Source organism: Schistocerca piceifrons, chromosome 4, assembly GCF_021461385.2.
Source record: "Schistocerca piceifrons isolate TAMUIC-IGC-003096 chromosome 4, iqSchPice1.1, whole genome shotgun sequence".
Lineage (NCBI taxonomy): Eukaryota > Metazoa > Arthropoda > Insecta > Orthoptera > Acrididae > Schistocerca > Schistocerca piceifrons.
The window spans coordinates 134,446,640-134,469,485 of record NC_060141.1 but is presented as its reverse complement, the minus strand read 5'-3'; the positions used below and the strand labels follow the sequence as shown (position 1 = coordinate 134,469,485).

At 44.6% G+C, this 22,846-nt stretch overlaps 1 protein-coding gene across 1 annotated transcript in view; it reads left to right on the top strand.

The window, feature by feature from the left end:
* LOC124794753 (alpha-1,6-mannosyl-glycoprotein 2-beta-N-acetylglucosaminyltransferase) overlaps window positions 1–22,846 on the top strand; it is a 234,771-nt gene that overhangs the window by 143,961 nt on the left and 67,964 nt on the right.

Sequence of the window (22,846 nt, the reverse complement as noted above, 5' to 3'; positions counted from 1 at the left end):
CATATAATTCGCATTAATAACGGGCCGATGTTTTGAGCAAGCGGTGATGGCGCCCATTGCGACCCAGATGGGTTCCATAGCACTTACATCAAGTAAATTTGGTCCCAGAGACATCAACGTGAATTCCTTATAATGCTCCTCAAAACACTGTAGTACGGTTCTGGCTACCAGACACGGACAGTTATACTGCTGATGACGTCTCTGTCGGGGAAGACATCAATCATGAATGGATGCAGGTGGTTCGCAGCTGACAGCGTCTCTTCGATTACTACCACAGATCCCATGCAAGCAAGGAGAATGTCTCCCACAGCATAATATTGCCCCGTAGCGTTCTGCACGTTTCGTGCCGCCGTTCACCACGATGACGACGTATATGGACAAGACGATCGACTTAGTGTAGCAAAAATACACTACTGGTCATTAAAATTGCTACACCAAGAAGCAATGCAGATGATAAACGAGTATCATTGGAAAAATATATTATACTAGAAGTGACATGTAATTACATTTTCAGGCAATTTGGGTGCATAGATCCTAAGAAATCAGTACCCAGGACAACCACCTCTGGCCGTAATAACGGCCTTGATACGCCTCGGCATTGAGTCAAACAGCGCTTGGATGGCGTGTACAGGTACTACTGTCCACGTAGCGTCAACACGATACCACAGTTCAAGAGTAGTGACTGGCGTATTGTGACGAGCCAGTTGCTCGGCCACCATTGACCATACGTTTTCAGTTGGTGAGAGATCTGGAGAATGTGCTGCCCAGGGCAGCAGTCGAACATTCTGTATCCAGAAAGGCCCGTACAGGACCTGCAACATGCGGTCGTGCATTATTCTGCTGAAATGTAGGGTTTCGCAGGGATCGAATGAAGGGTAGAGCCACGGGTCGTAACACATGTGAAATATAACGTCCACTGTTCAAAGTGCCGTCAATGCGAACAAGAGGTGACCGAGACGAGTAACCAATGGCGGCACCCCATACCATCACGCCGGGTGATACGCCAGTATGGCGATGACGAGTACACGCTTCCAATTCGCGTTCACCGCTATGTCGCCAAACATGGATGCGACCATCATGATGCTATAAACAGAACCTGGATTCATCAGAAAAAATGATGTTTTGCCATTCGTGCACCCAGGTTCGTCGTTGAGTACACCATCGCAGGCGCTCCTGTCTGTGATGCAGCGTCAATGGTAACCGCAGCCATGGTCTCCGAGCTTATAGTCCATGCTGCTGCAAACGTTGTCGAACTGTTCGTGCAGATGCTTGTTGTCTTGTAAACGTCCCCATCTGTTGACTCAGGGATCGAGACGTGGCAGCACTACCCGTTACAGCCATGCGGATAAGATGCCTGTCATCTCGACTACTAGTGATACGAGGCCGTTGGGATCCAGCACGGCGTTCCGTATTACCCTCCTCAACCCACCGATTCCATATTGTGCTAATAATCATTGGATCTCGACCAACGCGAGCACCATTGTCGCGATACGATAAACCACAATCGCGATAGGATACAATCCGGCCTTTTCCAAAGTCGGAAACGTGATGATACGCATTTCTCCACCTTACACGAGGCATCACAACAACGTTTCACCAGGCAACGCCGCTCAACTGCTGTTTGTGTATGAGAAATCTGATGGAGACTTTCCTCATGTCAGCACGTTGTAGGTGTCGCCATCGGCGCCAACCTTGTGTGAATGCTATCAAAAGCTAATCATTTGCATATCACAGCATCTTCTTCCTGTCGGTTAAATTTCGCGTCTGTAGGACGTCATCTTCGTGGTGTAGCAATTTTAATAGCCAGTTGTGTATAATTCACCCGAAGAGCCGTACGTTTCCATTGGTCAACGGTCAAATCCCGATGGATTGCCCACTGCAATCGTAACTGACGACATCGTTGGGTCAGCATATGAACACCTAGGGGTGATCTGCTGCGCAGCTCCATGTTCAACAACGTATGATGAACGGTGTGCTCCGAAACACTTGTGCGTGCGCGATCATTGTGTTTTTTCAACAGAGATGCCAAGGATCACAATCTATCCTACGTAATACGAGGTGCATTCAAGTTCTAAGGCCTCCGATTTTTTTTTCTCCAGACTGGAAAGAGATAGAAACATGCGCATTTTTTTTAAAATGAGGCCGCGTTCATTGTCAACACGTCCCAGAGATGGCAGCACCGTACAGTAGATGGAATTTTACCACCAGCGGCGAGAATGAGAACTGTTTTATACACTTAAAATGGCGATGTTTTCCTTACTTGAACAGCGTGTAATCATTCGTTTTCTGAATTTGCGTGGTGTGAAACCAATTGAAATTCATCGACAGTTGAAGGAGACATGTGGCGATGGAGTTATGGATGTGTCGAAAGTGCGTTCGTGGGTGCAACAGTTTAATGAAGGCAGAACATCATGTGACAACAAACCGAAACAACCTCGGGCTCGCACAAGCCGGTCTGACGACATGATCGAGAAAGTGGAGAGAATTGTTTTGGGGGATCGCCGAATGACTGTTGAACAGATCGCCTCCAGAGTTGGCATTTCTGCGGGTTCTGTGCACACAATCCTGCATGACGACCTGAAAATGCTAAAAGTGTCATCCAGGTGGGTGCCACGAATGCTGACTGACGACCACATGGCTGCCCTTGTGGCATGTTGCCAAGCAATGTTGACGCGTAACGACAGCATGAATGGGACTTTCTTTTTGTCGGTTGTAACAATGGATGGGACGTGGATGCCATTTTTCAATCCAGAAACAAAGCGCCAGTCAGCTCAATGGAAGCACACAGATTCATCGCCACCAAAAAGTTTCGGGTAACTGCCAGTGCTGAAAAAATGATGGTGTCCATGTTCTGGGACAGCGAGGGCGTAATCCTTATCCATTGCGTTCCAAAGGGCACTACGGTAACAGGTGCATCCTACGAAAATGTTTTGAAGAACAAATTCCTTCCTGCACTGCAACAAAAACGTCCGGGAAGGGCTGCGCGTGTGCTGTTTCACCAAGACAACGCACCCGCACATCGAGCTAACGTTACGCAACAGTTTCTTCGTGATAACAACTTTGAAGTGATTCCTCATGCTCCCTACTCACCTCACCTGACTCCTAGTGACTTTTGGCTTTTTCCAACAATGAAAGACACTCTCCGTGGCCGCACATTCACCAGCCGTGCTGCTATTGCCTCAGCCATTTTCCAGTGGTGAAAACAGACTCCTCAAGAAGCTTTCGCCGCTGCCATGGAATCATGGCGTCAGCGTTGTGAAAAATGTGTACGTCTGCAGGGCGATTACGCCGAGAAGTAACGCCAGTTTCATCGATTTCGGGTGAGTAGTTAATTAGAAAAAAAATCGGAGGCCTTAGAACTTGAATGCACCTCGTACAGCAGACAATCCTTCGAGCCCCATGTTCTGTGAAGAGTCTTAGGCGTCCAATCATGTAGCCCCTAGTGCGGCCGGCACGGTAGCTCAGCATGTTCGGTCAGGGGGGTTTAGCTTCCCCTGTAATAAAAAAAAACTGAGTGAACGAATCTACGAACAACCAGAACAAGTGTCATAGGACGTCCGCTACGAACAATGTCAACGAACAATATAGAACAGAATGAGATTAACAAAAAAAAAAGAAAAAAGAAAAGTCCTAGTTCACCTTCCTCTTTCCGTATATCCTCACGGTAGTATCACGTGAACATTCGACCAGCTTCGCCTTTATCGAGATATTCGTACACAGACTCTGCATAATAATAATCTGCCCATTGTCAAAGTCGCTTGTCTCAATGGATTTGCAGCCTATATTTTCGCTAGGGCGACCACCCGTCCATGTCTGCTGCGCTCACATACTCTGTTACCGCGTCACGAGCCCGCAACGCCACCATACGGAATCCATTGTTGCGATAGGCAGTGCTCATAACGTTCGGCTCATCAGTATATGGTTTGAATATAGCTGCGAGTGTGCCTGGACGGTTGCTTTCGTATCTGTTAGTTGCCGTTTTTAATCAAAACAGTGTATATTTGTTCATGCATTGCATTGTGTGCTTGTTTTGTACGCGGATAATCCGTCTGTTGTGTGATTCGCGAAAAGTCACTGAGGCGTCGAAAATATTGTCGCGTCAGTGATGTTACTGCATTTCACACTGTAACGTTTTTTTTGGTTTTTTGCGCTGAAAGCGGGTTTGATGCCGTCGTTCGCATTTCCTGGGCTTAAGTAATCAACTCTATCGAAAAAAACAACTACTGTTCAGTTATCTATTTCACAGTACGCTAATTTTTTTCAAATCGAGGAAGATGAAATTTTACATTTCGTTTCAAGATGTAGTCATCATTTTTATTAAAAGATCTTTAAAAAATTTTCAAATATACTGACAGACAGAAAAAGTTTATATACGCGATTATGTGCGTCGTCCTTAAAATTCTGTTTGTTTCGTACTGAATATTAAGTATTTGTTTTAAATGACCTACATAACTAATTTTCGAAAAACGTGCCTGTTCGTTACAAACTGATCTGTCCGCTCCGTCATTTCCTATTAATTTAAGACATTTATTGTGGCCTTCACCTTCGTCACATTCATTCCTTTATCCATTCATTCATTCATTCATATCGCCTGAGCGATAGACTCCGTGAAAGAAGCAAATATCAGTCAAATGGTACATTAACAAGAAATCTATTAATCCATGTCGCATACAAAATTAGTTGATAGCATTAATTTGCTAGACCCTATTGCTTCAAGTATAATCGTAAAATACACTCTCAGACAAAAATTAACACCTAGAAAGAGAGGCGGAAGTGCAATGAACAACGAAATTGGCACTAAGAAAGATGTTGCATTCCCTTCAGCCTATATGCATGGACGGATATGCTTGGGAGGCGTGTACAGTAATGTACGTAGTTGTTGTGTGCTCTACATGTACATCCACGTTTACATCGATGCACCGCAATCCAGCTTACGGCATGTTGCGAAGGGTATTCCGTACTAATCATTTCCTTTCCAGTTCCACTCGCAAATAGAACGAGTATGGCCGGCCGAAGTGGCCGCGCGGTTATAGGCGCTGCAGTCTGGAACCGCGAGGCCGCTACTGTCGCAGGTTCGAATCCTGCCTCGGGCATGGATGTGTGTGATGTCCTTAGGTTAGTTAGGTTTAACTAGTTCTAAGTTCTAGGGGACTAATGACCTCAGAAGTTGAGTTCCATAGTGCTCAGAGCTATTTGAACCAGAACAAGTATGCCTCCGTATGAGTCCTAATTTCTCGTATCTTATCTTGGTGTTCCTTACACACAATGTATGTTGGAGGCAACAGAATCGTTGTGCAGTCAGCTTCAAATGCCGGTTCTCTAAATTTTCTCAATAGTGTTTCTCGAAAAGAATGTCGCCTTCCCTCCAAGAATTCCCGTTTGAGTTCCCGAAGCATATCCGTAACACTTGCATGTTGTTCGAACCTACCAGTAATAAATCTAGCAGCCCGCCTTTGAATTGCTTCGATGTCTTCCTTTAATCCGGCCTCGTACGGATCCCAGAAACTCGAGCAGTACTCAAGAACAGGACTCACTAGCGTTCTATATGCGGTCTCCTTTACAGATGGACCATACTTTCCTAGAATTCTCCCAATAAAACGAAGTCGACCATTCGCCTTTCGCCGTCCGCGGTGGTCTCGCGGTTCTAGGCGCTCAGTCCGGAACCGCGCGACTGCCACGGTCGCAGGTTCGAATCCTGCCTCGGGCATGGATGTGTGTGGTGTCCTTAGGTTAGTTAGGTTTAAGTAGTTCTAAGTTCTAGGGGACTGATGACCATAGATGTTAAGTCCCATAGTGCTCAGAGCCGTTTGAACCATTCGCCTTTCCTACCACGATCCTCCCTTGCTTGTTCCACTTCATAACTCTTTGCAACGTTACGCCCAGATATTTAAACGACGTGGCTGTGTCAAGCAGGACACTAGAAATGCAGTATCCGAAAATTAAGGATTGGTTTTTCCTTTGCATCCGCGTTAATTTACATTTTTCTACATCTTGCATCAGCAAACAAGCCGTCTGCCAAATCACTTATGTATATACAGAATAATTGCGGATTCTATTTCACTTCTCTGTGGCACTCCTGACGATATCTGTCTCTGATGAACATTCGTCATCGAGGACAACTATAACTTAAGTCATCGAGCCACTCACATATCTGTGAACTTATTCCATCCGTGAACCTCCTGTAACAGCTTGCAATGGGGTACCGTGTCAAACCATTTATGGAAGTGTATAAATATGGAATATGCCTGTGGCGTTTCATCCATAACTTGCAGTATATCAATGAGAAAAACGTAAGCTAAGTTTCGCACGAGCGATGCTTTCTAAAACAAAGCTGATTGGTGGACATCTCGGTCTCAAGAAAATTCATTATATCGGAACTGAGAATATGTTCAAGGATTCTTCAGTGAACTAACGTTAGGGATATTGTTCTGTAATTTTGCAGGTCCGTTCTTTTGCCGTTTTTGTACACAGGAGTCCACTGCGCTTTTTTCCAGTCGCTTGGAAATTTGCGCTGGGAGAAATATTCGCGATAAATGCAAGCTAAGTGAGAAGCCAATGCCGTTGTTTATGTACTCTTTGAAAAACCGGACCTGGTGACATTTGTTGTCAACTCTCTTAGTTTCTCTACGCCTGGGATGCTTATTACCAAGTCATCCATACGGGAGTCTCTTCGGTGGTCGAACGACGGTACATTTGTACGGTTCTCCTGTGTGAAGGATTTCCTGAATGTGAAATTTAAAACTTCAGCTATCAGTTTGCTATCTTCAGCTGCCGCACCATACCGGTCAACAAGTGACAGGATGGAAGCCTTAGACCCACTTAGCGATTTTACATAGGACCAGAATTTTCTCGGGTTCTCTGCCAGATCTTCTGCTAAGGTATGACGACGGTAGTAATTTTGTGCTTCGCGCATAGATCTTTCCACAGACGCACGAATCTCTACTAACCTTCGCTTGTCGTCATTTACGCGTTCTCGTTTGATCCGAGAGTGCAACAGCCTCTGCTTCCTCAGCAGTTTCCGAATCTCGTTATTAATCCATGGTGGATCCTCTCCTCCTGATCTAAGCTGGGCCACAGCTGTTTTATCAGGATATTGTTACGGGCACGGAGTTCACTTCCTAGCTGATTCCACACAGTTTCTATCGAGGACAGATCGAAAATACTGCTGGCCGAGGGGGTCCTCAACAAACAAAAATATGTATGTTCTACATTATTAATTTATTTTGGTTAAGTGCCTTTCGGCTTACAAGACTGCTTTCGGAATATTGGTGAACATCATTGAAAAAGTTATTACACATGACGTGTGAAGATGCACTTCGACAGTACAGTTGTACCGTTCTGCCTCTCACTCGCTACGTGAAAGTATTTTTCAGAGTTATTCATCAGAAATGTAGCCTCTTTGATGGCCATAGTTATTATCTGATGTTGGACTTGTAATCCGAAAACTAGTTGAACTAAACAAATTAATACTGTACAATTTAAACATTTTTATACTTTTCATTAATAAGTACGAAGTTTTACCAAGCAGTGGCACGAAAATCAATTAATGTAATCATACAGGATTCATTAGTTCAGTTTCAGCTAGGCTCAGATCAATGGTGCGGGATGACATGGAGTCTTGTAGTGGCCAGAAGGCGGGGACAGATGTGAAGCGATTACGATACGGCGAGTCTAAACTGGGCGTCATTGGACTTGGTCGACGAGACCGTTGACGACGCGTATGGCTTTCCTCACGCTTGCATTTAAAGCAGCCTCTGGCCGCTTTCTCATCTGCACACCCTATTTACCTCGATATTGCACGAGTCGACCAGCTAGTTAGATGCAGACCCACAATGATTCTTCTTCTTCTTCTTCTTCTTCTTCTTCCTCTTCTTCCTCTTCTTCTTCTTCTTCCTCTTCCTCTTCTTCTTTCAGTGCTTATGTGGTTTGGATGTTGGCGATCATGGTGGCTATTCTCCTCTTGTTGGTAGCAACACGGAAACAGGAAATTTTTGGTAAGTACCGGTGATCAAAAAGTCAGTATAAATTTGAAAACTTAATAAACTACGGAATAATGTAGATAGAGAGGTAAAAATTGACACACATGCTTGCAATTACATGGGGTTTTATTAGAACCAGGCTCTCCACCCTATATTGCTAGACGCGTGAAAGATCTCTTGCGCGCGTCGTTTGGTGATGATCGTGTGCTCAGCCGCCACTTTCGTCATGCTTGGCCTCCAAGGTCCCCAGACCTCAGTCCGTGCGATTATTGGCTTTGGGGTTATCTGAAGTCGCAAGTGTATCGTGATCGACCGACATCTAAATGGTTCAAATGGCTCTGAGCACTATGGGACTTAACATCTATGGTCATCAGTCCCCTAGAACTTAGAACTAATTAAATCTAACTAACCTAAGGACATCACACAACACCCAGTCATCACGAGGCAGAGAAAACCCCTGACCCCGCCGGGAATCGAACCCGGGAACCCGACCGACATCTCTAGGGATGCTGAAAGACAACATCCGACGCCAATGCCTCACCATAACTCCGGACCTGCTTTACAGTGCTGTTCACAACATTATTCCTCGACAACAGCTATTGTTGAGGAATGATGGTGGACATATTGAGCATTTCCTGTAAAGAACATCATCTTTGCTATGTGTTACTTTGTTATGCTAATTATTGCTATTCTGATCAGATAAAGCGCCGCCTCTCTGACATTGTCTGAACTTTTAAATTTTTTTGGTTCTAATAAAACCCCGTGTCATTCCAAGCATGTGTGCCAATTTGTACCTCTCTATCTACGTTATTCCGTGATTTATTCAATTTTCAAATTTGTACTGATTTTTTGATCACCCGGTACCTATGGGACCAAACTGCTGAGGTCATCTTAATCTAACTTAAACTACCTTACGCTAAGGGCAACACACACACCCGTACCCGAGAGAGTACTCGAACCTCCTGGGGGGGGGGGGGGGGGGGGGGGCGCAAACCGTGGCAAGGCGCCTAAGACCGCACGGCTACCCCCCGCTACAGCAACACGGTTCTGTTGAAGGCATACTGAACCAGCATCTAAGGTTGTTAGATCAAGGTAATCGTCTTCTTCCAAAGATCTCTTTTGCTGTTGATTTTTCCCTTGAAGTTTTGTAGCAAATCATTCTGTTTGTATTACGCATGATATGTCCCAGATACAGCAGCTTTCGGTATTTCACTATCCTGATTAATTTAGATGTTGTGTTCATTCTTCTCAAAACTTCTACATTTGTTACTCTCTGGGTGCAAGATATTCTCAGGATCTGCCTATAAAGCCACAATTCAAAGGCCTCTAGCTTCTTCTCAGTGTTTCTATTTAATGTCCTTGTCTCTACCCCATATAGGAGGTCAGAACATACATAACAGTGCAAATGTCCGATTTTTGTTCTCATAGTTAGGTTATTGTTTTTGAAGACAACATTCATTTTCTGAAAGGCATTTCTTGCTTCCCCGATGCGAATCTTGATTATTATGGTTCCAAAACATGTTCATACTTCCGACTATGAGTTTCGTCTTGTGGTGTTTATTTCAAGCCCATATTGACTGCCGACTCTCACAATTCGATCCATCAATAATTGTAACGCTTGAATAGTGTCAGCAAACACAATAGTGTCAACAGCATATCGAAAGTTGTTTAATCTCATTCAATTTATCAAAAGTCCTTCTTCTACTTCTTCCAAGGCTTCACTAATTATGAATTTTGGCTATATATTAAATAGTATGGGTGACAAGATACATTCCAGTGTTACTCCCCTGAGAGTTTTGACTGCTTCAGGGTGTTCACCATCAGCACGGAACACCGCTGTTTGATTCCAGTACACGTTCTTGACGATTCGCAGACCTCTTTCCTCCATTCCAATATTTCTCAAAATCTCCATCAATCTGTCGTGCTTTACTCTATCAAAAGCCTTCTGGTAATCTATTAGGCAATCAGATACATTTTTATTTACATCTCTACCCGCAATGATACCCCCCCCCCCCCAAAAAAAACTTTACGTTGTCTCTGAAGAGTACGCAGCATCCTTTGTAGTGTTCACTAACCATCTGACTTATCAGAAATAATACCTATAAAATGGCCGTGTGGGACAGCACTAATGCAGTCTGATTGCCGTTATAGCCGTCGATGGCATGTGTGAGCGCATTAAACTGCGTCTACATCAAACCATTCCTTCCAGATGCTTGACTTTTTTGCCGTCGGTGTAATATGAGTATATTCTACCTTCTCTCGCCTTCTAAGTGAAAGAGAGATTGCAATGAACTTTGTAATTACTAAATGAGATACAAACTGATTAGCGTGGTAACCATGTTCACTACTAAGGAACAAACAAAAGATTTGAAACACCCTCCGTGTCATTGAACCTTTTGCTCGGCATGTTTATGTGTCACGTTGTGACTGCAGCGACCGCAGCAGCATTTGGTTGTGATATGGTACCGTCTTTACATTCTACGCGTTCTGACAGCAGAATGCCGCCGGAATACAATATTACCAAAGCTTAGTCGTTGGTAGGTTGCCAGCAACTTGTCGTGAAACCGAGGGTTTATTTCTCCCGAGCCCTGCTATTTTCAGACTATACGGCACTCCCTTATGTTTTTCCGTGATGTGTAAACAAACAGACCACGAAATAGCTATTTCCTTGGAGGTTAGTAAATCCGCCGAGTTACTTCAGCCGGACGATTATCGCTGCATATGCTACGAGCTTTCGCTGTGCCATGTGAGCATTATTATTTATTTACGAGCTTAATAAGCTGTCTATTAGAGTGGCAACGTCGAAATGTATCCCTTTAGCGTTATATTCTTAAGCAAGAATGAAAGTTAAATTTGTGCTACCAAAGAGAGACGGAAAGAAAGCGGTTGACATCAGATAGACAACAAAAGTCAGTGACGTGTTGGAATGAGTGAATACCTTGAAATGGTAGTGGCTTGGTCGTATTGCTCGAAGAAAAGATGGCAGGTGATCAAAACAAGTACTAGACTGGAGCGCAGTTTACACAAAAAAAAAAAAACAAAGGGAAGACCACCGGATGGATAGGAAGGAGACTTAAGAAAGACAGCCGAATTGAACTGCAACGGGAAGTCCCAGAACGGCTAAAATGGAAGAACCTGCAGGGATCGTATGTTCCACGCCGACTCAAGAAGGCCACATCACCACGTGATCGAACTGGATCATGATGATAACGACAACTTCATTTCTTACTTTTACGCTGTCGTCTTAATAAAGATAGTTGCTCTCGTTTGCTTATCCTGTTTGCCATTTCTATCTTTTAATCATTTGTTTACCAGTGGTTACCGTTCGTAATCATCCTTTTTAGGAGGACTGCCTAAACCGTGGTGTGATAGCGTAACAACGACGTTTACTGGTAGCTATTGACCACCAGCGACCATCTGCAATACTCTATCTGTAATAGGACATTTTTCCGCCTTTCCTTACCGAGCGAGGTGGCGCAGTGGTTAGCACACTGGACTCGTATTCGGGAGGGCGACGGTTCAAACCCGCGTCTGACCATCCTGATTTAGGTTTTCCATGATTTCCCTAAATCGCTTCAGGCAAATGCTGGTATGGTTCCTTTGAAAGGGTCCTGCCGACATCCTTCCCTAATTCGACGGAACCGATGACCTCGCTGTTTGGTCCCCCCAAATCAACCCTGGACTACGTTGCCTGAAATCTTTCGTTGGTGATTATACATTGCTGAGAACTTCAGTTTTTGTTGACACTGAATGTTGATGTGCCGTTAATACCGCATTCCGTTACTACGAGTCATCTTTCTAACAAAACTAGATAATCATGTGAAGCTCCTGTCTGTAACCATTGTAAAGTAGGGATGGAGCCATCTTCTCTTTTCAGCAGTGATATCATGGAAGCACTCGTGCTGCTGACCTGGCAAGTGACGTACCACTTCAGCTGCTACGTGAACTGCCAAATTATCAGCAGTCCGCAAACCTCGCCAGCAGAAGTGAAAGTGGAATGGTGGCGCAGCATACTGTGGCATGTTATTGATGTGGCTGTAGTCTTCGTATAGTAGATAGAATGACGTTGCATTGATGAGACTGAAGGAGCTTAGAGTTGTTTGTATTGGGAGGACTGTCGTGCTATCAATATGATCGCCAACAGTAAGAGCAAATAAAGCACTACGCCTCAGCTGTTAACAGCTGTACGTTCTACAAGCTAGAAGAGTAAATGAATTAAAGCTGCACGTATGTCTGGAAAGGGAGCATCTAGAAGCATCTAGAATGCGCCCGGCTCTGGGTAAATAATTCTGCAGTGTACCACAGAAAATGGTTCACCAGAGATTTCGCTGTGAAATCACATCAGTACAATATGGCTAAACACTTTTTTCTGAAAATATTGGTAGTTATGTTAGTGTGACTTGTCTGATTGCGACTATATCAAGAAGATAATAATTTTAACAATGATTTTTTTTTCGCCAGTAAAAACAGGGTTGAGACGTCGAACCCGTATTCGGAATAACTAGGTTCGAATCCCTCCCAACCCACCCATATGTATGTTATCTGTGATTTCAGTGAGTCACTTTATGTTAATGGCGGGACGGTTCCGTAAATAGAGCCGCAGTTGATTTCCGGAGGCGTTCCTGCTGGGGATACTGGATTACCACGGAAGAAAAAGTACTTCAATTTGGAAATGTATTGTTTGTCATTAGGCGTCATCAGTTCACTAGGAAACACGTCAGAAAGTGTGTCGCAGAAAAACTACAGTGAACAGTAGACTGTGATTTACAGAGCATATTTCTGTAAGGTGTTACGTGAATAGTTACAGCTGTGCAAATACGTGGGCACTATCAACAACAAGAGTCGTCTGCGATCATTAGATGCACTGCCTGAAAATGAAAGTGAGGCATCCAGGAGTCGTGGTAGACTGTCAGTGTAATGTCGTGTATGTACACACCGTCGGCAGGTATATGAATGATGTGAGTTGCAATTCTGTGTGTCAGGTAGAACGTTTCGAGCAGATAAGTATTCAAGTGCGTGTTGTTCTCATAGATGTGCGCAGAAATTTATCCAAGAAGAGGCAAATATTCAGTAATTGTCAGTTTTTATGTAACGCACTGGGTGAGCGTGAGAAACTACAGTTACACAAAAAGTAAATTTGGCACAATTTTCACAGTATGTATTGTATCGCAATGTTTTTAAGGTGGATTAGTTTCATGTGTACATGACACGCATATTTCATAGTATTTCATAGTATTTACTAAGTACAGTGCTATAATATTACGTCTTTTCCTTTATTAAACCCGCTTTTCTCCCCTCGAGTAACATCATGTTTGGCGTCGTCTCTAAAAACAACGTATTTGTTCTTTCCTTCCTTAATGGAATATTCTGGATGTTCAGTTCATGTTTCTTGGACAGAATGATGGAAAACTCCACTACCAGTCTAGTACTCACCTACATGAGTTGTGAAAGTCGAACGGCACTTACGTTTGGGAAGACCATGCCTTATTAACTGAAAGATTCAGCTCCATCATCTCCTACGTGCTCGCTGAGAAAGGCAGAAAAGCCAGGGCACGCTTCTCAGGGAATGTACATAGTGAATATTAAGTAAGGGGCCAAAATTCGGAAGGAAATTCCATATAGGGGAAAAAAATATCAGCAGCTGTCCGGAAATGAACTGTGAATCTCCAATAAACCATTTAGTTAGCCAGAACGCCTTAATCGACACTCGAATGTGGAGTTGCTAGAGAAAAATCTGCCTCTTTTGCTGCAGGATGTAGCTTCATCAGTACGACAGTTAATATGACGGGTGGATGGTGAAGCACCAACACACTTCCGTGCCACTGTACGTGAATAAATCATCTTCACCTGCAGAGGGTTAAGAAAGAGAGGCCCTTCTGCCCTACCACTTCGATCACCGGATTTAAACGTGTGGAGGCATCTGAAAAGCGTATATTGAAACAGCTGCTGTATGCTGCGGCTTGAACTCAGCCCCTGTGTGACCTGTGAGGCTGTTTGTCTACAGCCTAGAACAAGATGCGACCTATTAGCACTTACGTTGCTAGCCATATCAGGCACTTTAAATACACACTACCGGCCATTAAAATTGCTACACCACGAAGATGACGTGCTACAGACGCGAAATTTAACCGACAGGAAGAAGATGCTGTGATATGCAAATGATTAGCTTTTCAGAGCATTCACACCAGGTTGGCACGGGCGGCGACACCTACAATGTGCTGACATGAGGAAAGTTTCCGACCGATTTCTCACACACAAACAGCAGTTGACCGGCGTTGCCTGGTGAAACGTTGTCGTGATGCCTTGTATAAGGAGGAGAAATGCGTACCATCACGTTTCCGACTTTGAGAAAGGTCGGATTGTAGCCTATCGCGACTGAGGTTTATCGTATCGCGACATTGCTGCTCGGTTGGTCGAAATCCAATGACTGTTAGCAGAATATAGAATCGGTGGATTCAGGAGGGTAATACGGAACGCCGTGCTGGGTCCCAACGGCCTCGTATCACTAGCAGTCGAGATGACAGGCATCTTATCCGCATGGCTGTAACGGATCGTGCAGCCACGTCTCGATCCCCCTGTCAACAGATGGGGACGTTTGCAAGACAACAAACATCTGCACGAACAGTTCGACGACGTTTGCAGCAGCATGGACTATCAGCTCGGAGACCACGTCTGTGGTTACCCTTGACGCTGCATCACACACAGGAGCGCCTGCGATGGTGTACTCAACGACGAACCTCGGTGCACGAATGGCAAAACGTCATTTTTTCGGATGAATACAGGTTCTGTTTACAGCATCAGGATGGTCGCATCCGTGTTTGGCGACATCGCGGTGAACGCACATTGGAAGCGTGTATTCGTCATCGCCATACTGGCGTATTACCCGCCGTGATGGTATGGGGTGCCATTGGTTACAGGTCTCGGTCACGTCTTGTTCGCACTGACGGCACTTTGAACAGTGGACGTTACATTTCAGATGTGTTACGACCCGTGGCTCTACCCTTCATTCGATCCCTGCGAAACCCTACATTTCAGCAGAATAATGCACGATCGCATGTTGCAGGTCCTGTACGGGCCTTTCTGGATAGAGAAAATGTTCAACTGCTGCCCTGGCCAGCACATTCTCCACATCTTTCACCAATTGCAAACGTCTGGTCAGTGGTGGCCGAGCAACTTGTTGAAGCTGCATGGGCAGCTGTACCTGTACACGCCAGCCAAGCTCTGTTTGACTCAATGCCCAGGCGTATCAAGGTCGTTATTAAGGCCAGAGGTGGTTGTTCTGGGTACTGATTTCTCAGGATCTGTGCACCAAAATAGCGTGAAAATGTAATCACATGTCAGTTGTACTATAATATAACTGCCCAATTAAGACCCGCTTACTATTTGCATTTCTTCTTGGAGTAGCAATTTTAATGGCCAGTAGTATAAACAAAACAAAAAATGACGCACCACGAACGAAGTATACAAATGGGACGGAAATCGATGAATGTGATGTACAATGTACAGACAAACAAATGATTGCAATTTCAGAAAAATTGGATGCTTTATTCAAGAGAAACAGCTAATAAAACGAAGCAAGTCAATAACGCGTTGGTCCACCTCTGACCCTTATACAAGCAGTTATTCGGCTTCGTATTGATTGATAGAGTTGCTTGAGGTTCTCCTAAGGGATATCGTGACAAATTCTGTCCAATTGGTGCTTTAGATCATCAAAATCGCGAGGTGGTTGGAGGCCCCTGCCCATAATGCTCCGAAAGTTCTCCTTTGGGGAGAGATCCGGTGACCTTGATGGCCAAGGTAGGATTTGGCAAGCACGAAGACAAGCAGTAGAAACTCTCACAGCCCGCGGACGGGCATTATCTTGCTGAAATGTAAGCTCAGGATGGCTTTCCATGACGGGCAACAAAAAGAGGCGTAGAATATTGTCAACGCACCGCCGTGCTGTAAGGGTGCCGCGGATGACAAGTAATGGGGTCGTGCTGTGAAAAGAAATGGCAGCCCAGTACACTGCAGTACAATACAGATCGTCACTCGTAGTTGTCGGAACGTGTGGCGAACGACAGTATCCCACTGCTGTCCACAGCGTCCCCAGACACGTCCTCGCTGATAGTAATAATTAGCGTATGGCATTGGTGGCCGGGAGACCCCTCGCGGGGCGGTTCGGCCGCCGCTCCACAAGTTCTTTAACGCCACTACGGCGACTTGCGAGTGAATGAGGATGAAATGATGATGAAAGACACACAACACCCAGTCATCTCGAGGCAGAGAAACCCTGACCCCGCCGGGAATCGAACCCGGGACCCCGTGCGCGGGAAGCGAGAACGCTACCGCAGGACCACGAGCCGCGGACTCCTCGCTGGTAATCAGGGCTCAATTCGAAGTGGAACTCGTCACTCAAGATAGTTCTACTCCAGTCAAAGAGGTACAACGGACGGAGGTGTTAGTACTAATCGTTGTATTGCACACTCTGGACATACGTTGATATGAGCTTTTTTGTTTCTTTTCCTGTCAGGAATCACCCCCTGAAGTTTATTCTCTTACTTAATAGTCATGCAGTAAATTATCTAGGTTACGAGTCCTAGAGAAAGCAAGAAGTGTAACATGGCTGCAGCGGGGATCGGTATCCGGTCGCCCGGATGGAGATCGGAGTGTTGACACTGCGTCTTCTGCGTCAGGGGCCCGCTATTGACCCAAGATAAAATCCTACTGCAAACTTGGGCGTTTTACGACGTGCATCACCTGACATCTTGTGAACTCCGCCCGTGATGCACCGCACAGCAGAGCTCTGGAAGCAGGTCCCCAAGTTAATGTCACTGCTTAAGTTTTAACTAGCCAAATTCGCAAGAGCAATTTCTGCTGAAGCTCGTGGAAACTTGTGGACACGCGCTATGCACCGCTCTACTGCTAGAACAAGTAAAGTACATCGACGTACGGCGAAATGTTACACTTGGTCGACAGAACGGAGGTTCCGTGAGATCCTAAGCGACACTGCGATGCGAACGCCATTCCTCTTATTCACAACGAAACGGTTTGTTCGGTTAGGACTACACGCCTGTTGCATATAGGCTGTTTTAAAAGTGCCCCGCAATCAAAAATAGTAAAAAAAAGCATTGCGTTGAGTGTCTGTCTACAAGGAACTATCTTCTGAGATACGGATTTTCTTACTCGCGTCAAAAATGGTCAGTACTCGGTAGCGTATGTTGCCTTCCATTGTTCATTTTGAGTGATTTGTTTGCCTCTCTTTTAATACGTCCACTGGCTGTGGTCATAGCAGCTTTAACGATTTCATCGTTTTGCCATTCCGCACGTACCGTGTTGAGTTTGCACAGATGGCAGAACAAAATGTATGCTCCACGGGGTAAAACTACATAAATGGAAACCTATTATTTCGTAGTGGATGTGTCGGAGGTGATACTCGCTTTTAGTTTAGCCAGTGACGTTTCCAACTGTACTTCATCATGTTCTGTGGGGCCATTTGAGCAAAAGGTAATTGCATAAAATTTGGTTGACAGGACATCCGCAACTGAGCACAGTGGAATGAGATAACAAATCGCTTCAGTTTTAAAAGATTTATTTGAACAAATAAATATTTTACAACTGAAGCGGTTTATTAGCTGATTCCAAAAGCTATTTGGTCATGGAGAGAGTCAAGAAATAAATCACAAAAAAACTGTGTAGACAATCATGAAAATCTTTAAAAATGGATTACAATAGAATGGACAATAAACAATGCTGTACAATGCAAGTCCCTAAATTGCTGCGACAGTCTCCTGCTCAATATACAAAAAATGTACCACAACAAAGTCTTTGAACGTAATTTAGATATAGGTCATTATCACTCTAGATTTTTCAGTTCTCTTGGAACGCTATTGAAAAAAAAATACCTTCCTGTTCAAAGATCAAAAGATTTTTAACCAAGTGCAAATAAGTTTTCAGCCTAATGTTCACCGGCATTGAAAATGCGAGTAGTTTTATTTCTTTGTGAATGCTCACAGTTGCCCCAGAATATGATCCCATAGAATATACTAAATAATGAAGAATAAACAAGTTTTCGCGTTTCAGTGTCAGGCACAGTGGAAATCAGTTTCATGGTAAAGCCAGCAGCATTTAGTTGCTGCACACCCTGAAAGAAATACTGCTAAGAACGCTTTTAAACCAGCTTTCAGTCGTAACTATTTAAAATGCTCGACATCACTCATTACTTTTCCACCTTCGCTTGTGTGAGAGTTTTGTTTCACAAATTGTATGCACTGTATTTTGCCGCTTTTGAATGTCAGTTTGTATTCTGCTGGCGTCGAGCCTGCCTATTTGAGAAATCGTCTTTCACAATGCGACTTGTATCATCAGCAAACAAAACTTTTTGAATCACGTATCATGTTTCACAGATCATTGACGCATATTAAAAAAAAAAAAAAGGCAACGGACCCACAACGTATGCATGTGGTTTCCCCAGTCAGTTTAAAGTATGTTCTCTGTTTGCTGACATTAGACATAGTTCTTTTTCTTGTTTTGTAGACATTACATCGATCATTGTTCTGCTGTGCCACTAATGTTCCAGCTTATGCATTAGTATAACATGGTCGGAAGACTTAAATTCTTTTGTTAAAATGGAAGACGATGTCTACTGTCTTCAACTTTTCATTTATCCCTGCAAGGGCTTCTAAAACAAAGTAATAAGTTGAATTATCTGTTGATGATCCTTACTTTAAGACAAACAGCAAGTGTGAGAACGAAGTGTATATACTATGGTATATTGCCGTTCACACACACGTTGCCTTCTCGAAAACTTTCTAAACCATTGGTAGCAAGGTATAGGCCTGTAATTGTTTACATTATCTCTTCCTCCCTATTTCGTATTATTAACGAGCATGAAACTATGTGGCAAGTGAACACACCTGAAAGACACTTTGCACAGATGAGTAAACATGGGACTAATATATGATGCACTGTGGTCTTCGTTAGTCCACTTGAAATCTCGACATGCCAGTGTGTTAATCAGTAGGCCCTTAACATAAACGCCGAACGATAGACGTAATACCAGATTCCGCCTTGAAAACAAGAGTATTATTCCAGTAATTTACAGAAGTAGAGTAATTTTCAGTAAGAATAAGGAATTGTAGGAGTCCCACACAGTACACATGCTAAATATAGAAATGGGGGGAGGGGGGGGGGGAGCGGAAGACAATCCTAAAATAGAGTGAGAAGAACTGCAGCTGCTGCATGTATCAGCTCTTGCGTTGTTAATGTTGCATGAGCAGTTAGTCTATACAGCGCACATACGGTCCGACTTCAAGCCCACTGTCATATTATGCAGTAGTGGCGATTGCTTATGAAATAGGGCGTCGAAGATCCGCAGCTAGCACCTCGCATTTTACTTACAGATGAAGAGGGATTACCACAGAGAGACACATGTCGCGATAACGACATCCGGTAACTGACGATAAGCATCTTCTCCGATTCATAGCGGCGTGTTTGGCGGGAATTGTGAGTTACAGACTAGTAGGCCCGAAAACTTGACCGAAGACGTTAACAGATGTTGTTTATCAAGAATTTCTGCAAGGCACACTACGTTCGCTGCCGGAAAATGTTACACATGCAGAAAGACAACGGACGTAGTCCATGTAAAAAGACAGGGAAACAGGTGAAAACGTGATCACTCATTACTTTAACAAAATATTAATTCCCGTCTTCATACAAGAACTTGTTTTGGCAATTACGGGTTTAAGTTTATTTAACGAACTACTTCAGACCTTCCACTACTACCGTATTAGATCTACGGAAGCTTATAGTACAAACGACTAGTTCCGTGGTGGCAGACCTGTAGATGGTTTTTTAAACATAATTAAGCCGACAATCGCGAAAAAAATGTGCTTGTGATACTGACGAAAATTAATATTGTTTTCGATCAAGTTTTGCTGTTTGGGCAGCAACATAACTGACGATAGTCGAAGTAGAGATGACATAAAATGCAGACTAGCAACAGTAAGAAAAGCGTTTCTGAATGGGCGAAATTGGTTAACATCGAATATAAATTTATGTACATGAGATGGATTCGCAGTTGCGAATATAGACAACCATCAGCTGTATGATGGAATGACGACAATGAAAATTTGTGTCGGATGGGACTCGAACCTGGATTTCCCACTTATCGCGAGCTGGTGCCCGACCATTAGGCTATCCGAGCACGAATCACGGCCAGACCCGAACTTCCTTATGTCGTCAACCACTCGTCTACAACCTGTACTCGTACATCCATTATGTACACTCCCGTACAGGCGAGACATTGTACACTACTGGCCATTAAAATTGCTACTCCAAGAAGAAATCCAGATGATAAACGGGTATTCATTGGACAAATATATTATAGTACAACTGATATGTGATTACATTTTCACGCAATTTGGGTTCTTAGATCCTGAGAAATCAGTACCCAGAACAACCACCTCTGGCCATAATAACGGCCTTGATACGCCTGGGCATTGAGTGAAACAGAGCTTGGATGGCGTGTACAGGTACAGCTGCCCACGTAGCTTCAACACGATACCACAGTTCATCAACAGTAGTGACTGGCGTGTTGTGACGAGCCAGTTGCTCGGTCACCATTAACCAGACGTTTTCAGTTGGTGAGAGATCTGCAGAATGTGCTGGCCAGGGCAGCAGTCGAACATTTTCTGTATCCAGAAAGACCCGTACAGGACCTGCAAAATGTGGTGGTGCATTATCCTGCTGAAATGTAGGATTTCGCAGGGATCGAATGAAGGGTAGAGCCACGGGTCGGAACACATCTGAAATGTAACGTCCACCTTTCAAAGTGCCGTCAATGTGAACAAGAGGTGACCGAGACGTGTAACAACGGCACCCCATACCATCACGCCGGATGATACGCCAGTATGGCGATGACGAATACACGTGCATCCAATGTGCGTTCACCGCGATGTCCCCAAACACGGATGCGACCATCATGATGTTGCAAACAGAACCTGTATTCATCCGAAAAAATGACGTTTTGCCATTCGTGCACCTAGGTTCGTCGTTGAGTACACAATCGCAGGCGCTCCTGTCTGTGATACAGCGACAAGGGTAACCGCAGCCATGGTCTCTGAGCTGATAGTCCATACTGCTGCAAACGCCGTCCAACTGTTCGTGCAGATGGTTGTTGTCTTGCAAATGTCCCCATCCGTTGACTCAGGGATCGAGACGTGGCTGCACGATCCGTTACAGCCGTGCGGATAAGATTCCTGTCATCTCGACTGCTAGTGATATGAGGCCGTTGGGATCCAGCACGGCTTTCCGTATTACCCTCCTGAATCCACCGATTCCATATTCTGCTAACAGTCATTGGACCTCGACCAATGCAAGCAGCAATGTCGCGATACGATAAACCGCAATCGCGATAGACTACAGTCCGACCTTTATCAAAGTCGTCGGAAACGTGATGGTACGCACTTCTCCTCCTTACACGAGCCATCACAACAACGTTTCACCAGGCAACGCCAGTCAACTGCTATTTGTGTACGAGAAATCTGTTGGAAACTTTCCTCATGTCAGCAAGTTGTAGGTGTCGCCACCGGTGCCAACCTTGTGTGAATGCTCTGAAAAGCTAATCATTTGCATATCACAGCATCTTCTTGCTTTCTGTTAAATTTCGCATCTGTAGCACGTCATCTTCGTGGTGTAGCAATTTTAATGGCCAGTAGTGGACATCAGAGTCGCTTGTGGCGGCAGACAAATAGGAATTTGCAGTGGCTGTGTTATTCCGAATAAAGACACAATGTTCCTTCCGACATGCATGCAGGCAGGCCCTGCAATCTCGTATTTATCTGCCGAAACCGGGCAAGAGGTTTTCACGTAAAGTGTCTCGCCTCAACGGGAATATACATAATGGGCGTACGAGTGCAGGTTGTAGATACGTGGTTGACAACGTAAGGAAGATTCGGCCTGACTGTGAAGCGTGCTCGGACAGCCTTCGGTAAGGCCACCGCCCGCGGTATCCGGGAACTCTTGGTTTCAGCTCCGGTCCAGCACAAATTGTCATGCAAGCATGTCCGAAGGAACATTCTGAACACAGGCACTGCAGCATCGCATAAATTTAAGAAGTGATATGTGGACAGTAAGCAGTTCAAACAAGGACAAAAGCTTTTTAAACGCGAAAATACACAACCGGCCATTAAAATTGCTACAACACGAAGATGACGTGCTACAGAAGCGAAATTTAACAGAAAGCAAGAAGATACGCAAATGATTAGCTTTTCAGAGCATTCCCACAAGGCTGGCGCCGGTGGCGACATCTATAACGTGCTGACATGAGGAAAGATCCAACCGATTTCTCATACACAAACAACAGTTGACCGGCGTTGCCTGATGAAACGTTGTTGTGATGCCTCGTGTAAGGAGGAGAAATGCGTACCATCACGTTTCCGACTTTGATAAAGGTCGGATTGTAGCCTATCGCGATTGCGATTTATCGTATCGGGACATTGCTGCTCGCGTTGGTCGAGATCCAATGACTGTTAGCAGAATATGGAATCCGTAAGTTCAGGAGGGTAATACGGAACGCCGTGCTGGATCCCAACGGCCTCATATCGGTAGCAGTCGAGATGACAGGCATCTTACCCGGATGGCTGTAACGGATCGGCCGGCCGAATTGACCGAGTGGTTCTAGGTGATTCAGTCTGGAACCACGCGACAGCTACGGTCGCAGGTTTGAATCCTGCCTCGGGCATGGATGTGTGTGATGTCCTTAGGTTACTTAGGTTTAAATAGTCCTAAGTTCTAGGAGACTAATGACCTCAGATGTTAAGTCCCATAGTGCTCAGAGCCATTTGAACCATTTGTAACGGATCGTGCAGCCACGTCTCGATCCCTGA